This window comes from Gavialis gangeticus, unplaced genomic scaffold (genome assembly GCF_001723915.1).
Source record: "Gavialis gangeticus isolate Ggan-Ray unplaced genomic scaffold, GavGan_comp1, whole genome shotgun sequence".
NCBI lineage: Eukaryota > Metazoa > Chordata > Crocodylia > Gavialidae > Gavialis > Gavialis gangeticus.
In genome coordinates this window covers 32,056,707-32,071,170 of record NW_017729029.1, presented here as the reverse complement: position 1 = coordinate 32,071,170, position 14,464 = coordinate 32,056,707, and the positions used below count along the sequence as shown (strand labels likewise).

Here is a 14,464-nt window from a genome sequence, read left to right as displayed (position 1 = left end):
GCAGTAAGACCCACGCCTCCCCCTTCCCCCCCCCCATACCCTGTACCCACTTAGAGTTCCCTCCACTTTGCTCCCTGCTGCAGCCCCAGGAGCAGCTGATGCCACCTGCCTGCAGTGCTGCCTTTTTGAGAATCCCAGAAGTTTGAGTGCTGAATTTATGAGGTTATACTGTATTAATTATTTTGATGTTGTGATTTTATGAGAGACATGGCATGGGAAGATAGGCTGCTTATACATATTCTCAGGGCTGTGGAGGGGCATTTTAGTTAGAACAGTTCCCAGGGAGCCACTATAATTAAAACACCTCACCATCACATGTATTAAGTCCCACATGTTTAAAAAGGGCCATAAAACACTTTAAAACTTATTTGACAAGGTTTAAAGTGCCCCTGTGGGCATTTTAAAATGCAGGGAGGCTTAATACATGTGACTCTGGAGCATTCTAATTAGAATGCAGAGTAAGTCTATAGGCAGCCATAGTGTCTATTTCGGGGGGGGAGGTTCATTCTACAAAAATAGCTGAAATTCTAGAACTTAAGAGTTTCAGGGAGGATTTGTTATTCATCTCAATTAGAAATCTGACTGGTGACTAGAAACTGAATTAGAGTGTGTCTATCTATTAGTCCATATTAAGTTCTACATTAGAGATCCCTTAATTCTTATTAATGTTTTTTGCCATCATTTACATCAAGAACTGATGCAGTCCTGAAATGGAAATTGTTACCTAATTCTCTAGAGATGATCCGAAACACTCAAATCCAAGATGACTTAGAATTTAAGTCCCCCGCCCCTTGCTTCCCCCATGCAGTACTGTGGGAAGGAAGGCAAAGCCCACAGTGGCAGCCCACCCTTGCCCCATTCACAGATCTGGGGGGCACGTGCTTGCCCGGGAGTGGAGGCAGTGGTAGGAGCTGCCCTCCCCACATTCCCGCGCCACCCCACATGAGCCACTTGCAGCTCCGTCCCACGCCCTGCTTCAGCTGGCCAGTGCCGATTGGCGCCTCTTTGCTTCAGCACCTGGGACAGTCACCCTGCTCACTCCACCTTGCTATGGCACTGCACCCATGCCTGTTTCTATGCCTGCCCCTCCCCCTCTCCCTCTCCCCTGCCCCCCATGCCTATGCCAGCCAAATATGCTCTCACATCTCACAAAAGAGAACATCATTTTGAAGAATAGGCATTGGTGGTACAGGCCATGATTTAATGAGGACCACTCTAAAGCTAAAGTCTCTTTAATAGAAGTATTGGAGGAATACAAATCCAAAAACAACTGTGTTCTTTTGCAACAGATTTAAAAGATTAAAATAAACTATAAAAAACTAATAGCTAAGAAGAAGAAACAATATCAAAACAAAATTAGTACAATTATTTTAGAAGACATTTATCCTGATCACTGGAATGAAAATATAATAGACCCAATTTTTAGAAACAGTGAAGAGAGATATCCTGCAGCATGGCACCCTGTTAGTCTTCTGTGTATTCCAGCCAAATTATATGAGAGACACTTTCTCATTTGCAAACATTGATTTCTGAAAATAACATTCTGGAAAAAGAACAAATGGTCTTAGAGAAAGTTATTTTTGGATGAACCATTGCTTAATGTAGCATTATTTGGCATCCAAATATGTAAAAACCCAAAAACCAAAAACCCAAAAAGAAAAACAAAAAACTCCCCCAAACCAAAGCTATTTCTATATAGCCTTCATAGATATGAAGGAAGCTTTTGATTCCATAGACCAATTAAAATTATTGAAGAAACTGTCAGTGACATCAGTGGATAAAGCTCTCTTACATTTAGTTGTTACTTACTACAGCATCTAGAGTGCATTATGGGATTGGTGGTGCCATATCTAGTAGTTTTCCAAGTAAGATAGGGGTGACAAGGATGTCTGCTTGCTCCACTCCATATTTTTAATCTATTACTGAATGATCTAAAGAGTGCAATAATGGGGAATCAACTCCATGTACCTATGCTATTGAATGACTCTACCTCTGGCTTTATGCAGAAGACACATTATTAATATAACAATTCTAGATAGGCCCCAAAGGTCACTGGATTATTTTCAATGGTAGTGTGTCTCAACTAGCTTGGAAATCAACACTGCACTGTCCTTGGAATCAAGGCACTGTTTTTTAGTAATGAAAGGAGAAAACTGGTATGGTTTTTACAAAGAAATTGGAAGTGCTATCCTCATATAAATACCTTTAAATCTATTTTAATACAAATATGAACTTGAATAAACTTACTGAAAATGTAAGCAGTAGAGCAAAATAAACTTTGGATAGAGTTTCATCCTTTTATTTTAAGACCAATAGAAGAGCAGTACTGGTAGCACGAAGTGGCTATAGATGTAACGTAAAGTATATTTTATTATAATGAATGTAACTATGGGATGCTGACCCCATGGTTCATTCAAAAATAGAAAAGAATTTGAATTACTTTCCAAGGTAGCGTTTATATCTACAACAGAGAGGCTTATACAATCTAAAATGGAGCTGCTTATTGCAAGCACTTCAGCTCAATGAAGAACTTAAAATTATTGGATAAGAATAAGAGCCTGTACCCCTGTTAAATCCCCTCAGACTCATTTTACAAGCCACTCTTCTACCAAATCAACCATTATTTGCATGTTTAAATAACATTTATTCCTGGGAAACATGTTAACAGTCACTGACCCAATATTCCTCGTACATTGAAAACAAGATGTAAGAATTAAAGATGTCAGTATCCACGCAGTGAGTTCTTCTTGAACTTTTCCTTTTTTGAGATTAATAAAGCACCCTTTTGGCTTAGAAATCTAACCATCTGAAGTACAACTACAAAATAGAAGCCATTATTATACTGAGATGTATTCAAATGAGATATGCAGTTTATGGGCAGGTAGCGTCAGTCCCTATATACAGACTGGGTATGTTTTTCCAGGAAGAATAAGATAAATGATTTAAACCACTATTTATGGTCTTGCTCACTCTTTGAAGAAATGAGAGGAAATTTCTCCTTTAGTGGAACATATTTCTCCATTACTGGAACATTTTAAACACTGGACTAATGAGGAAAAAAATGTCTGGCTCTTTGCTGATAACTTGCAACCTGTTCTGCACTCTCTAGGTGAATTCGTATGACTTGAACAAAGAACAAGGATGAAAATCAAATAAGATTCTGCTGTTTTTATTCTTTTATTCTACTGCCACATTTCCTTGAATCAAAGACAAGGGTTTTTCCTCCAGCCGGCATGAGAGGAAAGTCGCTTGTCTTAGATTTGCATATAAAGTTGAAGACGGAGCAGATAGCTGCTGGAGCTCTGACACTGGCCCTGAGCCAACGTTGGGCCAGGGTCAGACCCACAGAAGCCTCCTGCTCCTCCCCATCTGCAGTTTCTTCCCCTCCTCCCCTCCTCCCCCCCTTACTGTCAGATGCAGTGGGCTTCCAGCCCAGGCTGGATTCCCTCCCAGGCATGGAAAACTCCACCGCTGCCTGGCCACTGCTTCATGGCTGAGCAGGGGCTGTGCCTCCATTGTGCTCTGTGACCCAATAGGAAACAGCCTGAGCAGCATCAATCAATAAGGAGGTGGGGGGTGAGGGGAGGGAAGAGACAGTGACCGGGGACTGGGAGTGGAGGGGCAGAAATTGTGGGGGGAGTAGGAAAGAGGTTGTGGGGAGCTAGGGGTGGGGGGATTCAGGTGGGGGGCAGGAAGGCGGGGCAGGTAGGAGGAAGAAGGGCGGGGGCAGAGGGTGAGGGGCTTCCTGACCTCCCTAGCCACCTGTCCCCACCAGTCACTGTTTTTCCTGCTGTCACAGTGGCAGGAGTGAAGGGGGGACATGAATTTAGGATAGCCCTCCAATAATTAGATTCTGTACCTGGAAAATTATAACAGATTTATAAATGTTCCATATATAGAATCTAATTATTGGGGGGTTGGCTTACTTCAGGACCATTTTAGATTTCAGTAAATACGATATTGTATATTGTTTCATTTTTTTTATTTTTATATCATCATATATTGTGTTCTGCTTTAATTTTATTTAAATTTGTAGAATGAATAATCTTACTGAATGCATTTACGAATATTCATGCATTTAGTGAACAATTAAACTAACGTAAACAATTAATCCAATTGTATCAGGGATTCCCAACGTTTTTTCTCTGAAGTGTCTTTTTAGAGGGCCAGTCCTGAGTGGTTGTCTGTATATTGACTAACTGTTGAAATATGATATATCAATTAAGGTAAAAATGTTATGCACTGAATGTTTATTTATTTTTAAATTTATTTTTAACGTCTTGTTTTACTGTTGCATAGGTTTATAGATTTACCAGATAACAAATAAAGCTTTAAGCCAATAATTAAAGTTTCCCATTGAAAGCTTTAAATTTGTTTTAAATTATATCTAAATCAAATTTAAAATATAGAAATTATATATATAATTACATTTTACTGGAAAAAAGTGAAAAAAGCTTCATCGCTAATTTTTATTAAGTGAGATTTATGCCGCTACTTTTTATCAGATACCATATGTTGCAGTCTTGGTTCAGTGCTTGACTTTGCAACACAGAGGAAAATGATCATCTATCAGTCTGGATCTTAACTTAGAGTTTTATATTCATTTTAAAGAATGCTTTATCACATAAGTATATGCTTATGAATAGAGAAGCTGTGCATTGTCCACGTTTATGTATTTCAGGGTACATTTCAGGAGACTCTTTAGTAAAACATCAGCAAAACTAAGTTCACGGTAAGATAGCTTTGCTAGTGCACCTGCTTGCAAGTTGATCATTTTAACTCCATGTCCATTGGAGCACTTTCTGGGTCACATATAAGTGGATTTTGAAAAATAGCCAGTGTCTGCATGTGAAACTTAAAATCCAAGAAGCCCCAGATGAATTATTTAAAAAAAAGCACTGAATTAATTGGAAATAGTTTTTGGACTGCAGAACTTTCAGTGAACTTAGTTCTTTTTTCCAGGAGCACTCCAAAGCAACTTACCTTCATATGATATTACAGCTCAAAGCTATTTGCATAGCCTAAACATCATTTCTTCCTATGCTATGTAGACCAACAGTCCTATTTTTGATAGACAACACAACAGTAATGCTTTGTCAACAGAAAGGGGAGAGCACAATCCCTCCCCACCACCTTTCCCAAGAAATTGTTCTGGAACTGATGTATTTATTTTCACATTGCACTAGTAACTCTGCATGCACTGGGCTTGTAATCTTCCAGAATGTAGGGCAGCTTGTTCAATGGACCCTGTGTCAATGCACCTGACAGCTGGTTAAATACTATTAAAGAAACTGCACTGTTGAAGTCCAAAATACACAGTGTACAGCAGAAAGGAATTTACCAGTGTAACCTCTGCAGCTATATGAAGGACATTCTCTATTTGGGGCAGTTTGAGCAGCATACTCAAGTTCCTGTTATACTGGATTACTTGGTGTTCCTAAAAAACTCAAGGCTATCCATCTTAATGTACTCTTGTGATATAGTTGTAACAATTGCATCCATATGACATGGTACCAATATACAATATTTTCCTGCAAACCACATGCCAACAAATAAGACACATACCTTGTTTTTGAAAGACAGAATGTGGAAATATTAATTTTCCAGAATCATGGCTGAGAGAGCTGAATGTATACAGGAAGTTCACTTGCCCTCAGCCAGCTCAATGGCTGCTTCAGGAATAACCTACAAGCTGCTCTGCCAAAAGCTGCTGCTAGTTTGGCACTGGCTGTAAGAGGGTTAAAACTGGACTACACCCCTGCTGCTGGCTTCCCCTAAGAGAAGTGGCCATCCTTACAGCACAGCATCTCCATGCTTCTATTCCTCCATGCTGCTATTCTACATGGAAAATCATTTTACCTGCTTAAGGCATGCATCCCAATTTTGGGGGCTGATTTTGGGGGGAAGTTTGTGGGGTGCATAAATAAATATGGTTAGCTGCTGTGATGTAACTGTTTGCAGCAATACAAGTGTAGCAAAACAGTTGCAGTTTTAAGTTGCACACAAGGATAAAGTTCCATTGATTTAACTCACTGCATGGGGATGTAATAGGTATGTCATAGCAGATGATGCACATTACAGAGATGTGCATCCCATTCCCCTTTTGAAGTTGATATAAACTACATTTGTCTATAGTCTTAACTGAGTTAATGATTCTTCCCTTGGAGCTTCTATCCACATGTTCACTTCAGCATCCATTTAGGAAAATGACTTCTTCTGTAGCCCTAACATCACCCTGACTGGTAGAGGAAATCCAAGAATTTATGCTGGTCCACCTGAGGCAATGTTTTGCAAGGGCAAAGTGAACCATAGGCTTCATTTAAATTTTTTACAAAATTATTTCAGAATTCCATGTAAATCCATTGGTTCATTTGCAGTTTTTCTTTCCCAGTCCCCATTTTTTCATTGAGGAAAGTCAAATGGTGCATCCTTAAGACAGTTAAGATACTTTCATTTTATCTGGACAGGATGAAACCCTGTCTTTTCCTGACTTTAAAATATCTGCAGATAGAAGAAAGGGTTAGGCAATAGTTATCTAAAGGTTGTCTCAACAATTTAGCTGTATTAGAACCAGCCATGCAGGAAAGAACCCATTACACACAGCTCAGGCGGTTTCTTCAGTTTTCCTGGGAAGCACACCAATTTCAGAATTTTGTAAGACGGCTACATATGACTCATTCTACATTTTCACACAATACTGCTTCTTAGTGCTGACATCAAGACCTGATGCCTAATGTGGCAAAGCTGTTCTGTTAAAATACTCTGAGCACCCACTTTCTGTCTATAAGGTCACTTCTTGTGAATCAGCAAGTGTGCAATGTTGGGAAGTTACTCAAAGAAGAAAGTAACTATCATAATTATTGGTTCTTTGATGTGTGTTAGCTACCTACATCCATCAACTTCTATATAGATTCGGTACAGGGGGATGGACAAGTAAGCAGCTTGCTCTACTTTTCATGATTGGATGGGGAACATAAGGTAACTAGGGAGTGAGCATAGCTGCAGAGGCAAAAAAGAATCTGTACTGGCAGACATTGGACCCAGGCATACCAGAAGTAGAGCACAGGTGAATCACACATGTCAAAGAACTGCGGGTGCTGTAGAATAACTGAGATTTTTGTTTTATTTTTAAGGTTTTTTAAAACTAAATGAGAAAGCTACATGAACAATTGAATACATATTTTAAGGTCACACATATACCATAGGGTTTCATAAGGATAGATAAACTGATCTGTCATTCCAACCATCGGAGCTCAATGATGCACACAATAGTTCCAGCCACTGGAGGATTAGAAAGTACTTTTAAAAGTTAATTCTTCCAAATTATATACTTAATACCGTTACCTTTATACACTGACCTAAAGAAAGGCATTTTATCCCCCAAAACCTGTCCATCTCTCCCAGAAATATGGGTGGTCTGATTAAAATATATCACAAAAAAACCCTTGCTTTTCATGCTTAATGCTGGCATTTTAAAAATTTACCAAAATATAAAGAATTTAAAATTACTTTAAATAGCATCAAATTATTAATTGAGGATTAATTCTCTCTGCTGCCTTTTAAATATGTAGAAAACATTATATTAAGTTATTGGAGTTTTAAAATAAATGTTACCAAGTTGATTCAGTTTTCTAATATGAGTTACTTTTATCAGGGAAGCAAATGTGATTTATGCTAAAAAGATGTCAGAAATAAGTTGGTGGTTAGTCACATCCATTCAATATAAAAACACGTAGAAGAGTTTTTATCTGACAAAAACCAAGGAGCAGGTTATAGATTTTCCAACAGGACACTTTCCCATCAGAAAAGGTTGATGCAAAAGAAATATTCCATGGGAGCATGTCAAAATATTATGGCCAGGTACAGACATTACACTTTTACCAGTATAAATGATCAAAAACTGGTCTATAGCCATAACAGAACAGAAGTTTAGCACATATAGACTGGTTTAAAAATGGTGGAACCTGGTCTAAGATTTGTGTCCCTCTCTCTCCCTCTCTCCCCTGACTAAAAATCAAATGTGTATTCTGTTTGCTACCAATCTAAACTACACTGCTTACAGAAAACTTAGATCAATTCCACCTAGGGTTTTTTGAATGAGGGCAAACCGGGCAACCACTCGGTGCCCCACACTGTAGGGGGCCCCAACATTTTGAACCTAGAATGAACCTAGAATATAGCCCAATGTTAAAAAACTGTTTCTTTGTATTCTCAATATTGCATTAAGATACTTTTACTGCAGTTTCATGGATAGGCCAAAGTGAAATTGAAATAAAACATGCCCGACTTATTTATAGGCCATCAAAATTAAGCCTCTGAGGGGCCCCAAATGACTCTGTTGCCCAGGGCCCCAACAACTCTAAGGCTACCACTGTCTTGATATCCAGTATACTATTACTTCATCTTATTTAATACATTACTACAAGTATACACATTTCTAACTTTCTCTTCTGCTTCAGAAGGTAAAGGCATCAGTTGTTTTAGGTTACTTAGTATATCAGAGTATATTTTTATTTATATCTTAGTATATTTTTTTGGCTCTGATATGTGCTCACTTCAGCAGCACATATCAGAGCCAAAAATAGAGGATTTATAATTCTTGAATACAGAGTCATAAAGATAATCATGTTTCAGATGATTGTTAAAGTGAAGCACTATAAAACTTCTGGTGCAAGAATCAACAATGTCATTTAGATGGAAAATATGACCAATTTTCCTCTTACTAATGCTGTTAACAGTAGCCTCAAAAATAACAAATTGAAATCTAGGGTAAGAATACTAACCCTCCTTCATTGCTGTTTAGTAGTAACATGTAATGCTTTTCAAAGCTGTTGCTGTTACCATGTTTCTGAGATTTAGCGGAGGTTTTGTTAAGGAGCTTGCTTCATGTGTTCGGAAAAGAAACTTGCAATTTAGGGGCAATATGGCTTTGTGGGTAGGACTTTCCATGTTGAGCTGAACATCACTTCATCTCTATAAGCACCTTTTCCTCTCCTACTCTTCAGGACAAAAATGGTCTCTCACTTTTTGTTTGTACAGTGCCTAGCACAAACAGTCTCAAATTTTGCTTCTAGTACTATATGGATGCATCTATTTACTGTGCATTAGACTAATCTAATGTGCAGTAAAGGATCACCGTCTACACATGCACAGCAATTAGTGCACAGTAGATTAATTTAAAGCACTGTTTACCAGGACCCACAGATACAGGTACTAGAAAGCTGTGCTTTTAACTAATGTACCAAAGTGCACATTTAGATGCTGGCTGGCAGTATATTGCTCCCACTCAGCCCAGGAAGTATGGGGCCACTAGGGCTGCCTGGCTAAGTCCTATGCTTCAGGGGGCAGGGAGGGAGAGCTGTCCCCAGCTCTGGGGGCAGCTCTCAGCTGTGCAGAGCTCAGGATCACAGCTCAGCTCAGTGTTGCTGGCTTGAAGCTATTCTCTATGCTCAAGCAGCAGCAGTGCCATGATCTCTCCCCTCACCTTGCTTGAAGGCTGTGGAGGAGCCCAGAATGAACTTGCTGGATCAGCCCATCATCAAGAAAAGTAAGCAGGTAGCCACCTGCTCAGTGGCCTCAGACCCTACTCTGGTCTCTGGGGCTGGCTCTCGGTGCTTGCCATTCTCTGCACCTGAGGGTCATGATGCCTCCCAAGGCACTCAGCCAAAAGGGAGGCAGCAACAAGCTGGGATTCTCCAGCCCATATCCTGGATCCTGCCCAGTGTTGAGGGGAGGCAGGAGCTGAGCAGCACTGGAACTAGAGGGAGATATGAGTCCCCCCAGTCCCAGTGCTGCTCAGCTCCCACCTCTCTCCAGCACTGGGCAGGAGTCGAGCAGCATCAGGACTAGGGATATGACTAGAACTAGAGATATGAGTCCCCCTGGTCCCAGGACTGCTCAGCTCCCACCTCCCCCAGCACTGGGCAGGAGCCGGGATATGGGCTAGAAGATCCCAGCTCATCACTGCCCTCCCTCCATCTCCCAGTACCTTGGGAGGCAGACCGATTTTGAGACACAGAGGATGGTGCTTACCAAAAGCCAGCCTCGGGAGCCAGAGCAGGGTCCGAGGCTGCTGAGTGGGCGGATGCCTCCTTACCTTTCTTGATGATGACTGATCCTGCAAGTTCATCCCAGACTCCTCCACTGCACGCAAGCAAAGTAAGGGGAAAGATCAAGAAGCTGCTGCCACTTGGGCATGGAGAATAGCCTCAAGCCAGTGCTGCCAATCTGGGCTGGGATCCTGAGCTCCACACCACTGGGAAGGAGCTGTCCTCAGATCCCAGACAGCTCCCCCTGCCCTCTGGGGCTCAGGGCCTGTTCTGATCTCTATGCAGCTGTGAGGGAGCTGCCCCTGGAGCTGGGACACCTCCCCTCCACCCCTGCATGGAGCCTAGGCCTGGCCCCCATGCACCCTGCCAGCCTGGGGCTGGCACCCAGGGGAGTCTGAAGCTCCCTCTGACTGCTGCAGGGGAGCAGAGCACTGCAGAAGCAGCCCTGGACTATACTGCTTCTGTTGAGCTCAGTTTGCTCCTGACACAGGTGCATGTGCAAAAGTGTGCCCTAATGAACCTGAATTTTCTGCATAGAAAATTCAGGTGCATTAATTGCATATGTAGATGTGCCCTATATTGCTCAAATATTGCTTGTGCCAGTCCTATAAGACATTTAATAATAGTGCTGGTAATAATCTGCATGCCAAATGGTACACATTTTGTAAGCAATGAACATATCACCTATGTAGTACACATAAGTAGCATAGTAGATACTAGATAATTCCACTTAAAAATATTAAATTACATGACAATGAAATTGTTGATTATTATAGATGCTTAATAATTAGTTGTATTTTTTACTTAGGGTATGGACCTACAATTTACCATTACATAGGTTTGTTAACTTTAAAATACTATTTCAACAATTAAAGCAGCAGAAGATTAAGAATGAGTTTGAATAATTCATTTTTTTTCACAACTGTTAGAATAAAAGCCTGAAAAATAAAAACAGTGTCTGTAACAGACAGCAGAAAGCAGAAGCTATACTAAATTTTAACTGGGTCCTACCCTCTTCTCACCAGTGGGGATGCAATTTGTAGGCCTCTCTCTGTAATCTTGACCAACTGCCACTTACTTTTAGCTTTCACCTTACCTGGCTTTATTATAGCATACACCCTCCTCCTCCTTCCTTTTCCCTTTTGTCCACTGATATCATACTCTCAGTCCTGGTTACCCTTACTCCTCTATGTTTCCCATGAGCTCTACCTGCTCCTCTTCCCCTCTCTGCTTCAGTCAATTCCTTCTAACTCGGGAGTGCCAAACTCATTCAGCCTTACAGATCACATGAGGGTCTCTAGGCCTGTCTGCGGGCTGAATCTAGCCAATGGGCAAGGCTGGTCTGGTGACGCATTACATGCAGCATGCTTTCTGTACTGACCCTCTTGTGCTTCAGGCAGCACATGCCAGTTGCACTCCAGGGCTTGCTATTTGGACCTGGCACCAGGAACACTGCCTGCAACCTAGGGGACCAGAACAGGGCAGACGATGCATGCCAGGCCCCACTGGACTTGCCTTGAGTGCTGGATCCAGGGCTAGTCAGGATTGAGCCCCAGTGTGTAGGGCTGTCTGGCAGGGTGTGTAGGGCTGTAAGCAGTGGGCAGCATACAAAGCTTCAGGTCCAGCTTGAACATTACAGGCAGCACAAACCCTGAAGCAGGGCTGGCATGTGGTGCTCGTAATACACATGCTGGACCAGGTGCTGTGGGTGATGCTCACAGCATAGGGAGCTAGCATAGGGCCTGTGCTCTGGCTCTGTCATGGTCCTAGACTGACTCAGAGGCAATGCTCAGTGCTGGTCCAGTGTGAGTGCTGTGTACAGCTCGTGTGCCAAACCAACCCCCTGTGCCACAAACAATGCCTGCAGTGCCAGGTCCAGACCATGAGCCATATTAGCTCCTCATACCACACATGGGGTGCATCTGCTACTCTTGGGCCAGATCTTTGGGCTCTACAGGCTAGATTCAGCCTGTGGACCATATATTTGACACCTATATTCTAACTGCTATCTCAAATGCAGATCTCCATCCAATTCTTTTTCCTCATTTTTAGTGATTTTTTTTCCCCCAATCTTGGGGCAGTCCCTGTACCCCAGCCTCTCTGTCTCTGACAGCTGATCCCCAGCACATGTGGTGGACCCCCAGCTTGACCCCCAACACAGCTGGGAGGTAAGTGACCACTCCCCTGGACCTGAGCAATCTATTCAAACCCCTTACATCAGCAGAGCCAGCTGAGCCTCTGGCTCCAGCATGTGAGTATGGAGAGCCACCAGCAACCTCACCTAAGAGAAGGCACAGAGTGATCGTGGTGGATGAATCTCTCTTGAGGGGGACAGAGGGAGTGAGCTGTCACTGTGACCCCTTAGCCCGTGAGGTCTGCAGCTTCCCAAGGGCTCACGTCCAGGATGTAACTGAGAGGATCCCCAAACTCATCTGGCTCTCTGACCATCATCCCATGCTGCTCATCCATGTAGGCACTAATGACATGGCTCAGAACAAGCCCAGCCAGGTGATGAGTTACTACCATGCTCTGAGGGTTAGGCTCAAGAGTCTGGGAGCACAGGTCGTTTTTTCATGATCATGGGTCATGGGCCTCATAGGGAAAGGTGCATCAGAGAAGTTAACAAAAGACTCTGGTGATGATGCTTTAGTGCGGAGTTTGGCTTCTTTAACCATGGTCTACATTTCAGGGAGAGAGGCAGCAGCTTGTTGGGAAGGGATAGCTTCCACCTCATCCTGAAAGGAAAGAAGCTCTTCTCGGCCAGAATGGCTGACCTACTTGACAGGGCTTTAAACTAGGATCACTGGGGGACAGGTGGTCAATTAACAGTTATAGCCCAGGTCATGTCAACCACAGTATTAATAGGTTAGGTAACCCAAGGGAACCTACTCTGATGATATCCCAAGGAATGATCACATCCCAGCCCACGGGGAAGGCCAGGGCTTCCCATGGTAGGCTCAACTGCCTGTACACAAATGCCAGGAGTTTGGGAAACAAGCAAGAGGAACTGGCCCTTCTCCTGAGTGACAAAAATTATGATGTCATAGGGATAATGGAGACCTTGTGGGACTCTACCTATGACTGGTCCATAGGTTTAGAAGGCTATACCTTGTACAGGAAAGACCATGTTGGGAAGAGGGGTGGGGGTGTAGCTCTCTATGTGAAGAAGCAGTACACTTCCCTTCAAACTGAATTTAGCAACCAAGGAGGGTGTCTTGAGACCCTCTGGGTTAAAATACAGGGAGAGCATGGCAGTTTTGGGCCCCCTGCTTCAGGAGGAACATGGATTCATAGATTGTAAGGGGCTGGAAGGGACCTTGCAAGATCATCAGATCCAGCACTCCCTGCATTATGCAGGAAGGACAGCTGGGGTCAGGTGACCACAGTGAGGTGACCGTCTTGTCTCCTCTTGAAGATTTCCAGGGTAGGTGATTGCACCATCTCTGGAGGGAGTTTATCCCGCAGTCTGGACACCCTGACTGTGAACAAATTTTTCCTAGTTTTAAGCCTGAAATGGTCTCCCAGGAGTTTTTGGCCATTACTCCTGGTTTTCCCCAAGGATGCTCTGGTGAACAGTTGTTCATCGAGACCATGATGTGTTCCCCTGATGTAGTGGTAAGCTGCTACCAAGTACCCTCTCAGCTTTCTCATTTTTAGTCTTAAGAAGCCCAAGTTCCTCAGCCTTTCCTTATGTGGCTTGCCTTGCAAGTCTCTGACCATACAGGTGGCTCTTCTCTGGACTCTCTCAAGCTTTTCCATGTCCCTATTGAAGTGCAGTACCCAGAACTGGATGCAGTACTCCAGCTGTGGTCTCACCAATACTGAGTAAAGTGGAAGAATCACTTCCTCAGTTTTGCTTGAGATGCATCAGTTGATGCATGCCAAAGTATTGTTTGCCCTGCTGGCTACAGCATCACATAGATAGCTCATGTTCATACTATGGTCTATTATTACCCCTTGGTCCCTTTCAGTCATGATACTAGTCAGTATGGTGCCACTGGACCTGTAAGTAAGTTGGGGATCCATTCTTCAGATGGATCACTTTACACTTCTCAACATTGAACTTCATCTGGTTCCTATCTGCCCAAGTTGCCAGCCTGTCTAGGTCCACCTGTATCTGCAACCTATTTTCAAGCATGACCACACTCCCCCATAGCTTGGTGTCATCCATGAACTTGTCCAGTGAGCTCTACACCCCCACATCCAAAGCATTGATAAAGATGTTGAAAAGCACTGGGCCAGGCATGTACCCCTGAGAGACACCACTGGCCACTTCTCCCCAGGACAACACAGATGGATTCATTAGAACTCTTTGGGCCCTACCCTGCAGCCAGCTTCCTACCCACCTAACTGTTAAGCTTTTAAGCCCACAATTCTCCAATTTTCCCATGAGAACATCATGAGATACCAGATCA

At 42.7% G+C, this 14,464-nt stretch overlaps 1 protein-coding gene and 1 long non-coding RNA gene across 2 annotated transcripts in view; one reads left to right on the top strand and one right to left on the bottom strand.

Annotated features, from left to right (window-relative positions):
- Positions 1 to 14,464, top strand: part of LOC109300344 (connector enhancer of kinase suppressor of ras 2-like) — a 444,864-nt gene that overhangs the window by 112,903 nt on the left and 317,497 nt on the right. The window lies entirely within an intron of this gene.
- Positions 7,945 to 14,464, bottom strand: part of LOC109300640 — a 17,403-nt gene continuing 10,883 nt past the window's right edge. Inside the window, exon 3 of the long non-coding RNA XR_002098284.1 lies at positions 7,945 to 7,964. This is a non-coding gene — a long non-coding RNA (uncharacterized LOC109300640). The remainder of the gene's footprint in view (positions 7,965 to 14,464) is intronic.